The sequence below is a fragment of the Schistocerca piceifrons genome, chromosome 2 (assembly GCF_021461385.2).
Source record: "Schistocerca piceifrons isolate TAMUIC-IGC-003096 chromosome 2, iqSchPice1.1, whole genome shotgun sequence".
NCBI classification, from domain to species: Eukaryota; Metazoa; Arthropoda; class Insecta; order Orthoptera; family Acrididae; genus Schistocerca; species Schistocerca piceifrons.
The window spans coordinates 1,106,062,392-1,106,083,976 of record NC_060139.1 but is presented as its reverse complement, the minus strand read 5'-3'; the positions used below and the strand labels follow the sequence as shown (position 1 = coordinate 1,106,083,976).

Sequence of the window (21,585 nt, the reverse complement as noted above, 5' to 3'; positions counted from 1 at the left end):
TCTCATCCTCCGTGTTCGTGGCACTCGATGTTCGATATAACGTGAGCGGAAGTAGTGTTGCACTGCGTTTCACGCTTTACGTTGCAACTACTGCAGAGTGTCCGTGATGTTATTATCCACTTCATCGTGAAGTACGTTCTGGAAGTGTCGCTGATCCGCAGTTCAGAGCTCCCGTCTGCAGCGCAGCGTTGTGTGCTCCGCACCGGTCCTCCGTGCAGCACCGGCACCCCCGCCTTGCCACATTCCTCGCGATCCCTAAGCTGGAGACAGCACACAGGTAGCACAATTGTCACATTACTTCCGATACCACTTTTATAAATTTACACGAGCGAGTCTGGGGACAAGATGTTCTCTGACTACATCTCTCACACTTTTGTACGAGCGACAGCAAGTGCTTACGGTCCCGGCAGCCGGTCTCGGGACTCTATCGACGTCTGTGTCATCGCGCGCGCTTCCTGAGGACTCCAGACGTAGCAACAATACTTCAGAATACGTCCCACCAGCGTCTCGTACACGGTTTCCCTCCCCAAAACCCTTCCGAGACAGCAATATTTCCCGCATTTGTGATTTCAGAGATTTCAGACGGTCTTCGCAATTCGTATCACTTCGCAGCACTGTTTTCACATTCGCGGGCGGCGCGTGAGCTGCTCGGCTCGCGTCCCCACGAGCCTCTTCCAGTTGCGCGCCCTTCTCACGCGCTGCAGGGAATGCCGACCTCGGGACACTTCGTTCCGCCAGTGTCGAGAGGCCGACGCGACGAGCGAGGGACGAGTTGGCTCATTTGTCGCGCAACGCATCGCTACGGAAGGTTCTCGTGGACGACGACGTCAATGTACTGCACGCACCGCTCTGCCACTGCATACTCGGCCACCACTCTTACGTGTACGCTTCGCGGGTCAAGTTGGGCCTCTGCCTCATCTCGAAGCTGGTTTCCCAGCAGAGGAGTCAGCTGGGCGGCGCGGGCTGCGCACGTGGCAGCGGGCAGCGCACCAGCCCGCAGCCCCGTCACACTCTCTGTCCTCGCGCTGCTCCCTGCCGCAACACCTGTTAGGCACTGTGTGGGATCGAAACGTACGCCATTATCGAGTTGTCTGGTCATACGTTCCCAGAAGCTGTACTTGGTTTAGTTCGTGTCGATTAAGTTATTATTGCAATGTGTGTATTTCGATTTAGTTGCAGCGCTCGGGGAAGAAGCCCCCTGGTGGTCGCACCGGAGCTCCAACAGAGACGCGCCGGCCACCCGGCTCGCGGACGGACTGCCACCGGCCGCGCTGGCGCTCTCTCTCTCTCTCTCCCTCGGCAGCTGCAACTACGTTACACAAATGCTCGGCTAGCGTGCAGAGAGTGATTTGCGATCCCGGAAACGAATGCGCCATGCGCAGTTTATTAGACTCTTCTCCGAGAGTCGGATGCGTAACTACAGGATAGGAGGTGGGAGGCGAGACGCAGTGGCCTGCCGGTCTCCGCCCACGGCCGCTCCGTCTCCTGCGGCAAAAAGTAAACCTCGTCACGAGGCCACGGAGGCGACGCGACGGTCGACCGACCGCCGCGCGGCGCCGTCCAGCGCCGTTCGTCATCGGATAGGGGGTAAGGTGAGGGGCGCGCGGTCACCATATCACTGCCCTAGCTGTTGTCGACGTTTCGACCTCGAAGCCGCCGCGTGTGAGTCGGGCAGCTCGTCAGCCGTCGTCGAGAGGCCGAGTGCAGCACGGTCCAGCCCTCCCACCGAGGGAGAGAACGCCCCGCAGTACCGGGAATCGCACCCGGGTCGGTCGCACGGAAGTACTTCACGTCGACCTCTCGGCTAGTGAGGTGTGTTCCTGAAGTAACACGGTGCTACTAGAGCCGCCTGCTGCCGGGTTGGAACTTGCTACCGCTCGTGGGGCCCTCCACCATGGCGCCTAACCTTACACCCCTGCAATAACCAAATAAACGTACGGTACGCCATTATCCACTGAACTGCCCCGAACGGGGCTCCCGAAGGAAAGAGTGCTTCGTGACCGACACGGAAATGCAAAGCTACTCGGGTCGTTGCCTTCGATGACATCCTCGTACTTCGTATCAGAGTTGCTTTAACAGAAAGGTGTGTCGCAAAGAGGGGCAATTTGTAGAAGAATAGCAAAACATTAAATCTCAATTAATTTTGAGCAACAAAAATATTATTACCACAGTTTCTTTCTATTTTATCCTCTATCGTAGGCCACGACGGTTGGTGCCTACGAAATAAACATTTCTGAAGTAGGGCCCATACGCCGTATCCATCTAGTGAGCACTTTGGCAGGCGTCACTTACTCTAGATCTGCAGGTCGTTTCTCTTTCACTCGATTTGCTTCTTGGGATTCGCTTAGGTTCTGCATCTCCAGGTTCCATCTCAGTCATTTTCGGTATGAGAGAAGAAACTGACTAATGTGGCCCCTGGTCCTGAGAATTCTGACGAGGTGTCGCTTGCTAAATGGAACGAGAGACAACCTGCACATAGTTGTCTGTATATGGTTGCTTAAACGAAACAGGGCACCACCAGCATATAATTCTGCCACGGTGTGGCCGGTTACATGGAACAGACACCACTAGCAGACGGTCTTTGTACCAGCAAAGGTGTACAGTCGACACTGGATATTATTAAAGCAGCGCACTGAAACCATAGTGGTGCAACCGCGGCGTACAGTTGCTGTAAGAATTGCAAACCAACCACTGCCACAAGCAGACGACTCATTAGACGTCGGTGACTAAGTAAGTGGGTCACGTGGGAACGTTATTAATGCTTTTCGGCAACAGAAGACTGACAACCGTCGGAATAGGTCCAAACTAACGGGTAGATTGTACGAGTATCAGTCTTCACAATTAGAATTTTTCGCTTTGTTTATTTCCAGTATAGCTCGGAACTCGTTTCAGAGCACACATGACGCACTCTAAATTAGAAAAGACTAAATTGAGTGGTGGTCGTCGTCGTCGTGGTAAGTTCCTATGGGACCAAACTGTTGATGTGATCGGTGCCTAGGTTTAAACACTACTTAAACTAACTTACGCTGAGGACAACACACACACACCCGTGCCCGAGGGAGGACTCGAACCTCCGACCGGATGAGCCGCGCGAACCGTGGCAAGGCGCCCAAGACCACACGGCGACTAATTTGGGACGTAGTGCAGGACTGCACAGGCGTTTCAGTTCCACACTGTGCTGCTGCCCGAACCACGCGGCAGTTCCTACCGCCCCTCGTCTTCGTCTCTCTCTGCCTCCTGCCTCCCTCGGGCAGGGAGGTCTCTCCTCAGTTGGGTCTTCGACCTGCTCGAGATTCTTACGACTTCACGTGCCAGGCGAGCAGAAGTCGGCGTGATATCCCTCACGTGGATATCCAGAAACATCAATCAATGCCAAGCAAATAACTGCTCGCATAAGGCCAGATTTGGACCAGTGCGTTATTGACTGGCTCAATTTCAGAAGCTCTTTATCTCTAGTAAATCATTTTTCTGAAATTGTAATCATTTGTTTGTCTGCATCACATCCACCGACTACCGTCACAAGAAAAGTGGTTCAAATGGCTTTGAGCACTATGGGACTTAACATATGAGGTCATCAGTCCCCTAGAACTTAGAACTACTTAAACCTAACTAAGCTAAGGACATCACACACATCCATGCTCGAGACAGGATTCGAACCTGCGATCGTAGCGGTCGCGCGGTTCCAGACACGGCGGGAGAATTTTCGCTGATAGTTACTCTCTGGGAGTTACGTGAGTGTACTTTCTGTAAGTGTCTGAGAATCCACTGACAACAGATGTCGGAATTGTTTACAGGCGGCAGGGTGAAAGTCTCTGTAAAAGCTGAAAGATCGCGTTCCCGAGATATTCCGTCGTAGGTCTGTGTATGAAGTAAGAGGTCGCGATAGGTGAGCCCTGGGTTGCAGCTGCAGAGGCACACAAAAAACGTGTTCGTGTTGGATAAGTGTGTGGATTAGGCGGCGGAATCATTTTGGAGCACACAAGTATCTCACTGCAGAGCTTCTGATGGAAGACCCACAACAATATCGAAATTTCACGAGAATGACAGCAACGAAGATGAAAGTAAAACTCCTTATAAAATCGACCCAAAATTGCCAAGCTATTTACTGTTATGCGTGAATTGATTACTGTTGAGAGAGACTGCTTGTGAGAATAAGATTTCTAGCATCATGTACGTTTATTCTCTTAAGAATTTTGTAACTCCCAGCTGCGATGAAATAACATTACACCAAATTTCATCTTAATACCCATACTCCTTAAGAGCCATATAAGTGGAACATCTGATAAATGAAGCATTTGTGGACATACATTAATTTGAACGGCCGGCCGGAGTGGCCGAGCGGTTCTACGCGCTACAGTCTGGAACCGTGTGACCGCTACGGTCGCAGGTTCGAATCCTGCTTCGGGCATGGATGTGTGTGATGTCCTTAGGTTAGTTAGGTTTAAGTAGTTCTAAGTTCTAGGGGACTGATGACCACAGCAGTTAAGTCCCATAGTGCTCAGAGCCATTTGAACCATTTGATTGTTTTTACTTGTAAATTTCTGAAGGTCTGTTCTTTGTTCTTCAACATCCGACATAATAATGTAATCAATAAATGCCACGCCACATAAAATTATGGTTATAGCTGAATTACTTAAATGACAGTTCTTCGAGCTTTAAACGGTTACCTTCAAACACAACTTCACTTCTAGCTCTACGTTAATTAATCTATATTATAAAACTACTTTGCCTTATTCCTTCAATTGCAGATAAGTCGAAGAGATAGAAACTGAAAAGTCTGGATCGGTGTGGTAGGGCAGTTGTGCTGACATTGTTACGAAAAAAAATTGATACGTTACGCTGTTACCGAGTTAATTAGAATTAAGTTTAGCCAACCAGGCCGTTGGGCGCACAAATTCGAGCTGCCCGCCCGATACAATTAGCGTCAGTTGCTCTCAAAGCGTAGGAGCCGACAGCGCACGAGACTGCTCAACCTATGTCTCGAGTTCGACCCTCACTAGCGTCCCACGTCCAGTTTTTGTATCACTCTGCTGTTCAGTCTTAGGGAACCAAAAGAACGCGGAGCGGGGTGGCCGCACGCTCAGAGGCGTCTTGCCACGGTTCGCGCGGTTAGGCGGGAGGTGAGAAAACTTGGATTTCATGGTCGAGCGGCTGCTCATAAACCACACATCACGCGGCTAAATGCCAAACGACGCCTCGATTGGTGTAAGGAGCGTCAACATTGGACGATTAAACAATGGAAAAACGTTGTGTGGAGTGACGAATCACAGTACACAATGTGGTGATCCGATGGCAGGGTGTGGGTATGGCGAATGTCCGGTGAACTTCATTTGCCGGCGTCTGTAGTGCCAACAGTAAAATTCGGAGGCGGTGGTGTTATGGTGTGGTCGTGTTTTTTATGGAGGCACTATCACAGCACAGGCCTACATTGATGTTTTAAGCACCTTCTTTGCTTTCTACTGTTGAAGAGCAATTCGGGGATGGCGATTGCATCTTTCAACACGATCGGGCACCTGTTCATAATGCACGGCCTGTGGTTCAGTGGTTACACGACAATAACATCCCTGTAATGGGCTTGCCTGCACAGAATCCTGACCTGAATCCTATAGAACACCTTCGGGGTGTTTTGGAACTCCGACTTCGAGCCAGGCCTCACCGACTCACATCGATACCTCTCCTCAGTGCAGCACTCCGTGAAGAATGGGCTGCCATTCCCCAAGAAACCTTCGTATGCCTACGAGAGTGAAAGTTGTCACCAGGACTAAGTGTGACCCAGAACCATATTGAATTCCACCATTACCGATGGAGGGCGCCACGAACTTGTTAGTCAATTTCAGCCAGGTGTCCCCTTATGAAAATCCAATATCAGAGTAAAAGTTGGTACGGTTTCATCATTACTTACATAAATTTACAGAGCACTCATTTCAGCTTCGTGTCTTACATACTAAAGTAAGTTAATTTATCTCGTATTCCCACTCAATAAATTGGTTTTCCGTTGATAATTTAAGAAGGAGGTAGCTACATGAAAACATTTACGATATTTTCTTATGATGAAGTGAACCTAATTCCAAAAGTAGAACACACTAACTTCAATATTACGCGCTTTTAAGTTTTCGAGAACACGATTTTTTAACAAACTAATTATCGGATCATGCTGTGGCTTACAACCTTTGATACTGGCTTAGTTTTACATAACCTAGGCAAGTTTTGTAACAATACTTAAGCTTTTAATTCCACGAAAGATTAATACGCAATGTCTTTGATTTCCATGTTCACGGCATGCCCCAGGCGCTGCTACCTTGACTTTGGACAACCGATAGAGAAAAGTCAGTATCTCACTCGCCACATCAGACACGCCGGTAAGCAGCTGCCTATCCGCCGTGAGTCCTGTGCAAGTCCCAAAAATCCCCGTAAAAATCGCCTTTGAAGTTTTCTGAGGTACATTTAAATCACGAAAGTAAGACAACGTCTTGTGATGGGCTCTGCAGCTCACTAGGTTCCTTTGGATAACTGTAATCAGTCAATCAATGGATTACTTGTCTGAATCTTGCTACGTCTCTTTTCTTTATTTTTTTTTTTCGTTCGAATACCTACTTCAACCACACATATATAAAAATGAATCTCTCTCTCTCTCTCTCTCTCTCATCGTAGTTCAGGAGATATAACGTCATAAACAACGAGATGTATGAAAAGCTGACACATCATACATGACGTTTAAATTACTTCTGTGCTACTAACTGTATTGACAATAAATTTCGCAGACACTATCCACATATGCTGCTAAACGCATCTACAAAATTATATCATGGTGCCACACATCGATCAAGAGATATGGCGTCAGAAACATGCAAACTCTATTTGATATATGTTTCACAGACCATATACACATACGCTGCTTAGTGTACCTGCACAAATGGGCTACATCATTTATGACAGATAGCTCAAGAGATACCATGTCTTAAATGCTCAGATGGGTGAAAAACTTTTACATCATGCACTAAATTTTAATAGATTTATTCTTCACTACTAAGATACTCCTATGTCAAGTCAACTTGAGAAAATCCCTTACACCTGCTTTTTACAGATTTGAACTACCAAGTGCAAGTGGCTGTAGGCAAAAACAATAGCTGTAAAGAGGCCTTGCATGACACACGTGCCAAATCGCCGTTGTAGACACGCCAAGCAGCTGTATTTCTAAATCGGAATAGTAAGCGTATTTCTTCGTACGACTGTTTCACGATTTCGAAGTAGTTTTCACAAATATATGGAAATAAATTTTTTCGACATTACACTAGAAACACATTTCATGTTTTGTTACCATATCTAATAGAAAACTGGGAAAATGAGAAATCGGCCAATGTCACGTTTATCAGCTATTTAAATATAAAAGTCATAAGCTACCTAATTATAATTTTTTGTGAAAATTGCACGTCTTCTTATTTGCATTTATAAATTGAATGCAAAATCCCAGTTTTAATTGCAGATATAAATTTTCAACTATCGATATTTTTAAAAGATTGTAAATAAATTTGTATAGTTTCTTTAGTTTAAATATTCTTTATTAAAACAAAATTTTTTAAGATAACGGTAGTTAATACGTAATTAGAGGCAAGAAGGTGCGGATTTTCATAAAAAATTACGATTAGGTATGTGTCAGTTGGCATATTTTTGATCAATTTCATATCTAAATGGTGTACGGATTTGAACTGAACGAAACAATGAAAGTAAAAGAAAGGCTGTTGGACGGTTCGAGCCAGCGACCGATTCTACGCCCCTGTGCCATTCTTCGACACTACCGAATGAGCAAATGGCCTGTCGTTAAACGTCGCCTTCCTTTTAGAGAATTAAATTTACTCTGAATCTGCGAAGTCGATATCCTCGATGATTTTTTTAGAGTTGCGTGTAACTGATTTGGCTGACTGATGTTTGAGTTCTGAACTTGACACGGAAAGAATACATAAAATTTTAGACATCCAACTGCGGTGTCGTTCCGTCGCCAGCTTGCTGCTACTCGGCCGCCGCCACTGCGCCCGCGCCCCCGTGCCAGGTGCAGCGCTGGCGCAGGTGTGGCAGACAAGAAGCACCGGCCACCACTGTCTCGACGAAAGGTAAGAAGTGTAGCTGTGCTGCGTGCAAACGCCCGGCAAGCGGAGCGGACTCACCGATGTTGACGAGCTTGACGCCGTCGGCGGCGACGGCGGCGAGCGCCGTGGCCACGTTCTCGAGGGCGTGGTGGTGGTTGGCGGGCCGGCGCACCCAGGCGGGCCGCAGCGGCCGCCGCTGCAACGCCTCCACCAGCAGGCAGAGGCGCGTGCCGTCGCGCAGGTCGGCCGCCAGGTCGCGCACCGGCGGCACGCCCCCGCCCCCGCCGCCGCCACGCAGCTGCTCGTTCACCCAGTTGCGGAACGTGTTGGCCTGCAACACCGCCCCCGCTCACTTACTCACTGCCCTCGCAAAAGGTGTATCTCAAAAACATTTAAGCTGAAAACTTGGTACCGTGGAATTTGTTATATTCGTCCCGTTTCTTCATTCCTTTATATCTCAGTTTCGTATTCCCATTTTCAAAATAATGAAAATCGTTAGTTTATAATATCTATTTGGCAAAATAATTTTAAATTTCTTCTCCATACCTAGTGTTCAAATAATCACATCTGGCAATGTCGTATAAAACATTTAATTCTACCTCAAAAAGTTTTTTTAAACGAATTAGAATTGCTTCCATTGTTCAGATTCTTATGCAGACACTCTACTTATAGAGAATAAATTTTTTATAATAAATTCAAAAATTATTCCATACATATTAACAAATTCCTCATCGAACAAAGCGAGCAAATTTCATCGCAATCTATACGAAACGTGTAAAATGAACTCCGCGGTGTCCTTTTCGCGACTAGAGTTTTGGACTCCTTCGACCTTACGTACACCTGGAGACTGAATTCGTCGAAACGTTTCGATTCGTTCGCTCGGACTGTCACTGACTGTGGGTTTTCTCTCCTAGGTCCCCAAAATCTATAAGGTTCGAGTTTCGTACACAGTACTCGATCAATTTTTTATCAGATTTTCCGTCGTACGTTGGAGAATCTATTCCGCTGCCTGTAATGGTTTCAAAATCAAGTACACCATTTAGCACAATTTCGATGTACTTAACAACCGTCAATATGAACGTTATTTTCGGTACCCGTATTAGGAATATTTAGACTATTCTAATTTTTCTCATTCCTGGGAAAAGAAAACATTGATAGCTCTAAATATTGTTCACTTATTGAGAATAAAAAATTATTAATTAATGTAAATAAATTATACAAAACTGCAACCAGTCACTTTTTCATTAATAATGCGTTATTACATTAACCGGTTTTCGAACCCTTTCAGGTTCATCTTCAGATGATTTCGGGAGAATCCGGGAAGTTACATCATTACTGGTAGTAGCATAATGCTGGGTGCTGGTTCTATGGCAGAAAGATGGGTCACACTTTAATGTATCGCAATGACTATAGATTATCTGTCGATATGGATGTGAATTTAGTTTTTACTTACTGCGACAGTATAGGTGGCTTTTTTCGTATCTGTCTGCCTCCATTTTGATGTCCAGAACACTTTCACACGAACTATATTAGTTCACACTTTAACAGTGACACTTTACCAGCACCCAGCATACGCTTTACAACTGTTGCTTATAACAAAGATCTTGACAGAGAGATATGACATAAGCCTACTTTGTACAGAGATGTAATTTGTTGTTCTTTACATGTGTTAAAGACGATATAAGGGCAAGGTTTTTCATCAGAATGGTGATAACATGAGAGCACTAGAGAAAATGATAATAAATTACTACAAGAATAAATTTCAGGTGATCTGTTATATTATTTCTATTTGTATGTTACAGGCAGTTTTTTTAGCAATTATCATGTTTGGCACTAGCATGAATCCCAAGGAATCAATAATACAGAGTTATTGTATCTGCAGTGAGGTGCAGCTGTCTGTATGACTAGGACCTGTATATTTAAATTAATAACAAATCTTTAGATGAACTGTTGGCTTATTTCTGTTGTTACATTAACGTGATCTGGAGTATTATTAAGAGCAGATTCTGTTTATTTTAGCTAAAGGAATATGCATCTGGGATATTGGTAAAGGCAGCTTATGTCTGTTCCAGCTAGAATTAATATGTATAAAGTACTGATTTATGTTAGCAATGGAGGGCTTTAACATTTAGAGATATGGTACATGTCTTATTCTGTGGTAGTATATTACATTGACACCAGTGTGGTTAGGATGTAAGGAGAGGATGGGTGGATCATTGGGTGGGGGGGTGGGGGGTTGGGGAGCTGGTGTAGTTTTTATTGGGTGGTTACTTGTTTTGAACTAGTAGATCTTCAAAGTTCTGAAGGAAAAATTTGTTTCTCAGTTCAGTTTGATCATTGAGTAGGTAGTCAGGTGCTGTATTTGTGTAGACAAATATTTCAATTTCTTCAAGAAGGTCAAGTATTGTGCATTTGTTGGCAAAACGTAGTATTCGGAAATTCTGTTCTATGTTGTTTGCAGAGTGATTGTGTTGGGCAAGATGTGAGGCAAAGCTGGACTTGTTCAGGTTGTTAAGACGGAGTGCATCCATGTGTTCTTTAAATCTTGTTGTGAAGCTTCTACCAGTTTGTCTAATGTAGAAGCTTGGACATGAGTTGCAAGTGAGCTTGTACACACCTGACTTTTGATATTTTTGTATAGTGGTTTTGGTGGTGTGTATGATTTGATTTTGTACTTTGTTGGTGGTGAAGAAACTTATTTTTATGTTGTATGTCTTGAAGAGGTTGGCAATTTGGTGAGAAATCTTCCCTAGGAAAGGCAGGCTAACAAATGTGGTTTTCTTGTTTGTGGGTGGTTGTTCAGCAGTTGGTTGATTTAGTTTTGCTGTATGGATTAGTTTATCTATTATTGCAGGGTTGTACCCATTGGTGGGGGCAATTTCTGTTTCTTTTTGTCTTTCATTTGTGTCCATAGGGATTTTCAGCATGCGATTAACCATTGTTCTGCAGAATGCTTTTTTTATGTTGGTCTGGATGGCAAGAGGATTTGTGCATGGTAACATTGGTGGTTGTTGGCTTTCTGAAAATTTGAAATTTATGCTTCTGATTTTTATTTGGGATTGTTAGATCAAGATAGTTAATGCCTTCTGGTGTTTCATGTTCTACTGTGAATTGGATTTTATTGTGTATTTTATTAAGTTCTTTGGCTAGATTATTTATTTCTTCTGTTGCTCCATTGAACAGAATGAGTGTGTCATCAACATAGCGTTTGTAATAAAGCAGCTTATCTTTTAGTTGTGTTTGGGACCTGAAAAAGTTATTTTCAAGGTTATTGATATATATGTCTGCTAGCAAGCCTGCAAGACTACTACCCATTGCCAGTCCATCTTCCTGAATGTAAAACTTGTTGTTGAACAGGAAGTAGTTGTGTGACAATATAAGTTCCAGGATCTCTATGAGTTCATAGATTTCAGCTCTCCCCATTGTCCCATGTTTCAGTAAGTTATTTCTTATTAAACTAATTGTTTCCTTGATGGGTATGTTTGTATATTGGTTTATTATGTCAAGAGATGCAAATTTAGCTGTGACTGGGATGGGGATATCTTTTATGCTATTGATGAGCTCATAACTGTTTTTAATGGAGTAGTTATTTTCAAATACATATGCCTTGCGGATAATATCATTAAGTTTTTTGGTGATTTTATAGCTTGGACTATTGATAGAGTTCACAATGGGACGTATCGGACATTCTGGTTTGTGGATCTCAGGTTGTGATCTCAGTTTTGGTGCTGAAGGGTTCTTCACTATACAGTGCTTTGCTTCTAATGGTGTCAACAAAGAGTTGCAGTTTTTAAGTCACTTTTTAATTTTATCATGGAATTTGGGAGTAGGGTCATATGCTATTTCCTTTATATTATTCTTTCTGAAGAATTCACAAGTTTTGCTAATATAGTCTGATTCATACATGACAACAGCTGTGTTACCTTTGTCTGCTCTGACAATGAGGGCATTTTCAACTAAAAGTTCCTATTTATGTCACATAATATCTTATGTTCAGTATTCATCTTATTGTACATTTTGTTCTGGTGAATGTTTCTCATAATGATGTTGTTTGCCTTATGAGCTACAGCATTTTGTTCATTGTGTTTTAGTTTAGCTGCTGTACATGCAATTTTTGTGTTAACTATGAGGTCTTTAATGCTGCTTTTATTTGTGACATAAATAAGAAACTTTCAGTTGTAAATGCCCTCATTGTCAGAGCAGACAAAGGTAACACAGCTGTTGTCATGTATGAATCAGACTATATTAGCATAACTTGTGCATTCTTCAGAAAGAATAATATAAAGGAAATAGCATATGACCCTACTCCCAAATTCCATGATAAAATTAAAAAGTTACTTAAAAACTGCAACTTCTTGTTGACACCATTAGAAGCAAAGCACTGTATAATGATGAACCCTTCAGCACCAAAACTGAGATCACAACCTAAGATCCACAAACCAGAATGTCCGATACGTCCCATTGTGAACTCTATCAATAGCCCAAGCTATAAAATCACCAAAAAACTTAATGATATTATCCGCAAGGCATATGTATTTGAAAATAACTACTCCATTAAAAACAGTTATGAGCTCATCAATAGCATAAAAGATATCCCCATCCCAGTCACAGCTAAATTTGCATCTCTTGACATAATAAACCAATATACAAACATACCCATCAAGGAAACAATTAGTTTAATAAGAAATAACTTACTGAAACATGGGACAATGGGGAGAGCTGAAATCTATGAACTCATAGAGATCCTGGAACTTATATTGTCACACAACTACTTCCTGTTCAACAACAAGTTTTACATTCAGGAAGATGGACTGGCAATGGGTAGTAGTCTTGCAGGCTTGCTAGCAGACATATATATCAATAACCTTGAAAATAACTTTTTCAGGTCCCAAACACAACTAAAAGATAAGCTGCTTTATTACAAACGCTATGTTGATGACACACTCATTCTGTTCAATGGAGCAACAGAAGAAATAAATAATCTAGCCAAAGAACTTAATAAAATACACAATAAAATCCAATTCACAGTAGAACATGAAACACCAGAAGGCATTAACTATCTTGATCTAACAATCCCAAATAAAAATCAGAAGCATAAATTTCAAATTTTCAGAAAGCCAACAACCACCAATGTTACCATGCACAAATCCTCTTGCCATCCAGACCAACATAAAAAAACCATTCTGCAGAACAATGGTTAATCGCATGCTGAAAATCCCTATGGACACAAATGAAAGACAAAAAGAAACAGAAATTGCCCCCACCAATGGGTACAACCCTGCAATAATAGATAAACTAATCCATACAGCAAAACTAAATCAACCAACTGCTGAACAACCACCCACAAACAAGAAAACCACATTTGTTAGCCTGCCTTTCCTAGGGAAGATTTCTCACCAAATTGCCAACCTCTTCAAGACATACAACATAAAAATAAGTTTCTTCACCACCAACAAAGTACAAAATCAAATCATACACACCACCAAAACCACTATACAAAAATATCAAAAGTCAGGTGTGTACAAGCTCACTTGCAACTCATGTCCAAGCTTCTACATTAGACAAACTGGTAGAAGCTTCACAACAAGATTTAAAGAACACATGGATGCACTCCGTCTTAACAACCTGAACAAGTCCAGCTTTGCCTCACATCTTGCCCAACACAATCACTCTGCAAACAACATAGAACAAAATCTCCAAATACTACATTTTGACAACAAATGCACAATACTTGACCTTCTTGAAGAAATTGAAATATTTGTCTACACAAATACAGCACCTGACTACCTACTCAATGATCAAACTGAACTGAGAAACAAATTTTTCCTTCAGAACTTTGAAGATCTACTAGTTCAAAACAAGTAACCACCCAATAAACACTACACCAGCTCCCCAACCCCCCACCCCCCCCACCCAATGATCCACCCATCCTCTCCTTACATCCTAACCACACTGGTGTCAATGTAATATACTACCACAGAATAAGACATGTACCATATCTCTAAATGTTAAAGCCCTCCATTGCTAACATAAATCAGTACTTTATACATATTAATTCTAGCTGGAACAGACATAAGCTGCCTTTACCAATATCCCAGATGCATATTCCTTTAGCTAAAATAAACAGAATCTGCTCTTAATAATACTCCAGATCACGTTAATGTAACAACAGAAATAAGCCAACAGTTCATCTAAAGATTTGTTATTAATTTAAATATACAGGTCCTAGTCATACAGACAGCTGCACCTCACTGCAGATACAATAACTCTGTATTATTGATTCCTTGGGATTCATGCTAGTGCCAAACATGATAATTGCTAAAAAAAACTGCCTGTAACATACAAATAGAAATAATATAACAGATCACCTGAAATTTATTCTTGTAGTAATTTATTATCATTTTCTCTAGTGCTCTCATGTTATCACCATTCTGATGAAAAAACTTGCCCTTATATCGTCTTTAACACATGTAAAGAACAACAAATTACATCTCTGTACAAAGTAGGCTTATGCCATATCTCTCTGTCAAGATCTTTGTTATAAGCAACAGTTGTAAAGCGTATGCTGGATGCTGGTAAAGTGTCACTGTTAAAGTGTGAACTAATATAGTTCGTGTGAAAGTGTTCTGGACATCAAAATGGAGGCAGACAGATACGAAAAAAGCCACCTATACTGTCGCAGTAAGTAAAAACTAAATTCACATCCATATCGACAGATAATCTATAGTCATTGCGATACATTAAAGTGTGACCCATCTTTCTGCCATAGAACCAGCACCCAGCATTATGCTACTACCAGTAATGATGTAACTTCCCGGATTCTCCCGAAATCATCTGAAGATGAACCTGAAAGGGTTCGAAAACCGGTTAATGTAATAACGCATTATTAATGAAAAAGTGACTGGTTGCAGTTTTGTATAATTTATTTACATTAATATACAGTCACAGTTCTAAAATATCCATAATGGATAAGCATAATGTATTAATTAATTTCTAAAATAACTCTTGCAATAGCACTGACCAAGTCAATTATCATTTTCATCCGCTATAGTTATTTCTAAATAGTGAACAGTACCAAAAATTGGAATAAATATCACATAATGTTGTTCACGATTTACAGGTGTGCCAAATTCGACTTTCGACTGAAATGGAGCTAGAATATTAGTTTCACAGGGAAAATAACCATCATGTTTTACAAACTAAAATTATTGTTCATTAATTTAAATGGTAAAATTTCGTGAATATTATTACTAATGTTTTTCCATTAGCTGCAATAACTCGAGTACTAAATCCTAACACGCTTCTGCTGCTGTCTTTTACATTCATATATAATTTAACTTCGCTTCAACAGGAATTTCTATTGTTTCTCTGTCACAATACATTTTTCATTTTTTCATGTCACACAGGTACAGTCAGTCTTGTATTGAAAACTGAAGACTTATCACCCAATTGAAGTAACCTAATCATTTATCATTAAAAAATTACTAATTACATAAAAATGGATTAGGATTCTAAGGTAATAATTCCAGAGAAGATATGAGCACATTAACATGGTAAACTTTTACCTATTTAAATTTGATGGGCAATAAATGGGACAAGTAGATGTGGAAAAACAACATCAATACATATTAGCTGCAGGATAGTTAAATTGGAATAAAATCAATCATTTATATATTTGTTCTAAGAGTTTAGATCAACCACATCATCATGAATTTGTAAGAATGTACAAAAAAATTAGAGAGGATATTGTTATTTTAACTGATAATAATGATGCATTTATTCTGTTAGATGAGTGTTAAGATATTTCAGTTGTTTTAATTGATGATTTTAATCCTGAAGATCACACAGTAGATAAAGACTTTTTCGTAGAAGTAGACATAAATTAACAGATTTTTCTTTGTCTCAGACATATTTAAACATACTTAAACAATCAGAGAAAATTTCAGTTATTTAAATATATTTAGACAAGATGACAAATTTAAATCGTCTATACCATGGGTTTATTGGAAGAGAATTTAAGTTTGATGATTTTAAAAACATATGCATTAAATGTTGGAATGAGTATCAGTTAAAATTTTTTACAATATACATGTCAAGAAAATCTAATGATAGCATGTACAAAAACAAAATTAAATTTAACAACATAAAAATAAACATGAATCTTAAACACACATTCTGAACATGTTAAATATGAACACTATAAACACAATAAACATGAAAGCTAGACATGTTAAACATGAACACTGAACATGGTACCATAACTTTCAGAAATAAATTATTAATGTTTTTTATCTTAAATATTGTCAAAATATAATGTGCACAATCCAGAAGATGTTAAAGAACCTAGACATACAGAAAGAAAAAGGAAGACCTAAGAAAATGGAACTAAGAAAAATGGAAGTAACAACTCAGAACAAAATATGAGGACTATAGAAAAGATGATCAAGCTGTTATTGGTACATCTGAACTAGTAAAACAAGAAATCGAAGGCTCATGTGAAAATGTGTCAAAATCTTTTCAAGTAAGGCAAGATGCCGAAAATCCGATGGTTCCATATCATCATCACTATTTACATAAATTTCATCACATACCACCAATTAAACCTTACAATGATCCAAAGTTTTACTATAAATTAATTGAATCAGAAATATAAATCCATTGAAAAGATATGAATATGAGGTTAAAAATAAAATAGAATAAAATGTTAAAAAATAAACATAAGTGATAGAATGACAAAGTATGTTAATGGATTATGATCACCGTAGCCCTGGACCAAACTTAGAAGAAAGATTAGTTAGAGGAGATCAATGTATAAATCCATTAGATGAAGTATGCAAAAAGCATGATATGGTATACAGATATCACAAAGATCTAGAATCTAGACAAAACTAAAAAAAAATTAAAATAAATTCCCTAATGTACAGTTAAATAGTATTGATAATTATTTACTGATTCACAAAAAAGGAAAAAGTGACAGAAACAAAATTTTCAAGCATTTGACAAGTTATACGTTTTATGAAAATTACAATTGTATATTTAAGATAAAAGAAGTATCAGAACACAAAAATTTGCAGGAGATTTTTTTCCAGTTTTTTAGCAGCATTAGAAGCAATTGGTTCATTAGGTGATGGAGTGGCAGCTATAGCAAAGTCAAAAGTACATCAGACAATTTACTGATACAAATTAGCAGAACAAAAAGGACATAACATAGCATTAGAAGCAAATTAATATATATCCTAAAGCATTAAGTTATTTTGCTACAGAAAAACTAAAAATTTTACATTTTCATGGCGCTTTTATGATTGATGAATTATCTAATCACCCAAAAAATTTTGAATGTGGAATAGTCAATTTATATTCTTTGAATCATATTAGTACACATTGGAATGGTTACTATAAACATACTCTGCAATAATAGTTTTTGATTCATTTAACAGTAACATACCGAAAGAATTAGTTAATTATTTTGGAAAACGATCCATACTATAACACAGAGAGAATACAAGGTTTTTATGAATTAATATGTGGTCACTTGTGTGTATTTGTTCCAAAGCTAATGGCAGATACATATAAGTTAAATAACATTTAATGATTTAATGGTGTATCCATCACGCAATATTCCCAAAAATGTTGTAATAAATAGAAATTTTTTTGGAATAAGGTAAACTTGCAAACCACTGGAATAATAAAATTTGGAGAACGAGAAGAAAATAAAAATGAGATTAGAAAAAGTTGATACCTAAAAATTTTAAAAAATTAGTGAAACAATTTCGTAGTGGACTGAGTAACATTTTTCAGATAACAAAAAGTTATATTGATTTTGATGGTGGAAGATTAATAGATGTAAATGATCCAACTGTTGGAAAAGACATTGCTAACTAAGAAATAAATAAGTACTACAGGATCCAAATATACAAGTATTGTAATATCAATAATTTCCTTACTAAAAAGGGGATTGTAAAAGTTTTAACAGATTATTTCTAAATGTCAGATTTAACTCCATACATAAACCAATAAACCAGTCTTCAAAACAGAATGTTTGATGAACTGGAACTGAAATTTAATTTTGCTACTAGTGATGAAGTAGTGAATCATATGTTTCATTCTCAATTAAAGCCTGCAAGAATTATTTTTAGAGCCAATGCACATGATGACTTATCACCTAATGATTTTAAGATATTGTTAAAAAGATATAGCCTAAATATTCGAAATTAAAAGGAAAGATATAAGTAGTATATCTTTAAATCAATCAGTTACAACTGTATCTATTTCAGGGGAATTGGTCAGGTCTGATGATGATAGACTGGAATTATAATTAAATTTTTAATCTATATTAATGGAGAACCACATTTGGTGTTTGAAGTGTAAAAAGTTTATAGAAAAATATTTTGCTCAAAATGTAATAATTAAAACTGGAAGACAGAAGACTGAAGGTATTTGGACAATTTGTTAAATTAAGAAAATTAAATTTGGTGAATGTATGTGGAGAAGAGTTAATGAACTACACAAGCCAATGAGAATTTTTTAAACAAAAAATGTTGTTTTGGTTGGTATAGACGATTTAGGGTAATTAGATTTAGTAGAAGTGGATTCTAGAAACTGAAAATAAAAATACACAAAGGTTATAAATATTTATTAACTGTAAATGATGTTTTTTTCCAAATTTTCTCAGGCTATTTCCGTTAAACATAAAGCAGGTGGGAGGCTTTAAAAAGAAAACTCGTTGCAAAAACTCTGATAAAACTTCCAGCAGATATGGAAACGAATTTTACAAATATCTGGATAAAATTTGCTTCTTCAAGTTGATTACAAGTGGCTTGATTTAGTTAAAAAATGATTTATGAATATAATAATACAAAACATTCGACAACGAAGATGAAACCTACAGAGATAAATGTGCAAAATTTGAAGCAACTAAAACGGTATCGAATGATGATAAACCCAAATTTGGAAAAGGAGATAAAATTAGAACCAGTAAGAAATTTTTGAGAAAGATTATACAACCAATTGGTCAATAGAAATATTTGAAATATACGATATAGTGTTATCTAATCAAAATGCATATAAATTAAAAGATGAACCCAAAAAATGAATTTGGCAGTCCAGTGTCTGTCTCCTCATCTCACAAGTGACGAGGAAGTAGAAGGGGAGGAGTAACTCTTCATGTTCATCTGGCTCCAGATGGTAGCTACTCGTAAGGGCCACTGCCTAAGGTTACTAGTGAAAACTGGTCAATGGTCTCAAAGGCAGAGGAGGAAACTCAAATTCCCAATGGCAGACAGAGCAGAAGTACTACCTCCAGGACTCAAAACCTTGCATTTTCTTGTGGCCTTTGGACTATTCCCAAAATAACTTTTGTCAATCATGGAAGTGCATGATGTAAACTACTTTACCCCAACTGGATGAGCCACCATACATCAGCAGACATTCAGATTCTGGGAAGTCTGCAACACAAGTCAGAGTCTGTTGGAATGTCATCCAAATTTCAACATAGACAACCAACATACTTAGCAACTTTTAATGTAAACTCATTGCTGAAGACTGGAAAACTAAAACATCTTACAGATACAAAAAAAAAAGAACTACAACACACTCACAGCAGCCATTCAAGAAACGCAATACAGACATCCTAGACTCTGAAGGTTTCGGGATATACAAAGGGAAAGTAGGGCTGACAGTGATGAAAACTGTTCCACATCTTGGAACAGCCTTTATACTCGACAAAACTTCTTGAATTCAATAGTTGACTTTCATCTGCCAACAGAATGACTCTCAAGTCTCACATTAACAAGTACAAACAAAATCTACACAATCATAAATGCCCCTGCCCCTATAAATGAAGATAACAAGAAAAACAAAGCAAAAGTGGAAGCCTCTTGAAATCAACTAGATGATGTTATTCAAAAAATTGTGAATAAAAAAATCACCATTCTTCTTGGAGACTTTAATACACAGATTGGAAGTGAACAAAAATTTTAAAAAAGTTCTTGAGGTTATCCTGTCCACAAAAGAACAAACAGAAATGGCACTAGGCTAGTAGAAATTTACTAAGAGCAGGGCTTGTCTGTAAGGGGAGTGACTTTTAAAACTAAAGTGCGACTTGTGACTGTTTTCGAATACTTAAAAGAATCTTGTCAAGCACACCACCTAATTTTTAAATCAACAGCTCTCAAAAAACTACCACAATAAGAAAGATGTGGACATCCCAAACACCAACCTAGGGGAATTTCAACTTGATCATGTGGAATCAAGAAAATTTCACGCAAAGAAATCCTGAATGTTAGGATATTCAGTGGTGCAAACTTGGATTCGGACCACTTTCCCTCTAAAATTAAGTTCAAAATCATCACAAACAGGAACCGCAGCATGAAATAAAACAACGGTCGAAAGTACAGCATCAAAAATTAAATAAATAAATAACCAGATGAATTCATAAAAGCAAGAGAAACAATTCATACCTAAAGTTGGGAAGATATCAAGGAAAATCTCATTACTACAGCCGAATGGATAGCACCCAAACAAAAAACTTGTCTGGTGGTCACTAGATTCTGATGCCCTCATTGAAACGAGAAAACAGGCATGGCAAAACTGACATTTACAGGAAACAGAAGAAAGCAGATTAAATTTCATCAGAGTTAGAAAACTGGACATAAAAGTATTAAAAGGATTACGAAGGCTCACAAGAACACAACTCCTCTCCAAACTGATGAAGAATTTACTAAAAACAATACAAGAAACTATTACAGAACGTTCAAACAAACGTTATCAAGATAGAAGAGCCCCCACTGTCCAATTTCGAGATGTAAATGGGAGCATCGCTCACAATAACTACTTTCACTAGCTCCTAAATTGTAAACCCATCCTTGAAAAACTTGACTCTAACCTGAATAAGAGCGAGAAGCCAGATTTAGAACCACCCACGATTGAAGAACTGCAAAAGGTAATTTCATAACTGAAAAACAACAAAGCATTGGGAGAAAACAGAAATATTGGCCGAACTATGGAAAAGAGCTGACAAAAAAGCAATTACATCCCTTCAATGTGTTTTCAATAAAATCTGGAAAGATGAAGAAATCCCTGCAGAATGGAGAACAGCTGTCATCCACAAGAAAGGCTTAAAGACAGACCCCAATAGCTATCGGGGAATATCATTGCTGGATATAACATACAAGAAGTCCTTTTGAACAGGGCAGACCCGCAATTGGACCAGAAAATTGGAGAATAGGTCATGCTCAGAACAAATTCTAAACCTCAAAAACATTATGACATACCAAAAATCAAGGGCAAAGACAAATGTAATCTTCTCCAATGATTTCAAAAAAATCACATCATTCGATGGTCAGAGAATCTCTATCACCAGTCCTAGAAGAAAAGGGTTTCTATAAGAGAACAATATCATATAATGACTCTTACAAATAAATTTTCGAAAGTTAAATTCATGTTTGAACTATCAGAACCCCTCAAAATAAAAACTACAACAGTGGGATATGCTCTCACTGTT

The 21,585-nt window shown here is 39.1% G+C and overlaps 1 protein-coding gene and 1 long non-coding RNA gene across 2 annotated transcripts in view; both read right to left on the bottom strand.

The window, feature by feature from the left end:
* The window catches only part of LOC124776913 (filamin-C-like), a 542,943-nt gene extending 534,727 nt beyond the window's left edge, over nt 1-8,216 (bottom strand). The window contains exon 1 of the mRNA XM_047252124.1: nt 8,163-8,216. The gene's annotated coding sequence lies outside the window, so the exon portion shown is untranslated. The remainder of the gene's footprint in view (nt 1-8,162) is intronic.
* A 136-nt stretch (nt 8,217-8,352) lies between these two features.
* The window catches only part of LOC124777971, a 164,176-nt gene continuing 150,943 nt past the window's right edge, over nt 8,353-21,585 (bottom strand). Inside the window, exon 3 of the long non-coding RNA XR_007015814.1 lies at nt 8,353-8,415. This is a non-coding gene — a long non-coding RNA (uncharacterized LOC124777971). The remainder of the gene's footprint in view (nt 8,416-21,585) is intronic.